Below are 777 nucleotides of genomic sequence, written 5' to 3' on the forward strand. Positions count from 1 at the left end.
CGGAATCGAACCTTTACCTCCTGGTTCATAGGTCGACGCTCAACCACTGAGCCACACGGGCCGGGCAGGAAATTTGAGTCGCTGACACACAAGTCCCCGTCCAGGAGGAAGGAGACAGGACCCTGCCTCGTTTCCACTGTCCCCCTGCCCGAGTGGCCCTTTGCAGCCTGGCTAGCACCAGGAGTTGCCCTTAGTTTAGAGCAGGGGTTCTCAACCTGTGGGTCGCGACCCCTCTGGCGGTCGAACGACCCTTTCACAGGGGACGCCTAACACCCTCCTGCATATCAGGTATTTACATGACGATTCATCACAGTAGCAACATGACAGTGATGAAGGAGCAACGAAAATAATTGTATGGTTGGGTCACAACATGAGGAACTGTATTTAAAGGGCCAGAAGGCTGAGAACCACTGGTTTCGGTGGTTTTGTGCTTTTCTTTTTCTTTTAAAGATTTTTTATTGACTTTTAAAGAGAGAGGAAGGGAGAGGGAGAGAGAAAAACATCCATGATGAGAGCGAAGCATGGACCGGCTGCCTCCTGCACGCCCCACACTGGGAATCGAGCCCACAACCCAGGCCTGTGCCCTGACCGGGAATCCAACCGTGACCTCCTGGTTCCTAGGTCAGCGCTCGCCACTGAGCCACGCCGGCCGGGCCGAAGGCCTCTTTCTGACAGGTGCTTGTCCCTCACCTTCTCTGGAGCCTCCCGGGGCGGAGTCCGTGCTCCCCTGGCCTGGCCTGGCCTGGCACCCGTGCTGAGCTGGCTCCTGCCTCCCTG

This window comes from Myotis davidii, unplaced genomic scaffold, assembly GCF_000327345.1.
Source record: "Myotis davidii unplaced genomic scaffold, ASM32734v1 scaffold326, whole genome shotgun sequence".
In the NCBI taxonomy this organism is placed as follows: domain Eukaryota; kingdom Metazoa; phylum Chordata; class Mammalia; order Chiroptera; family Vespertilionidae; genus Myotis; species Myotis davidii.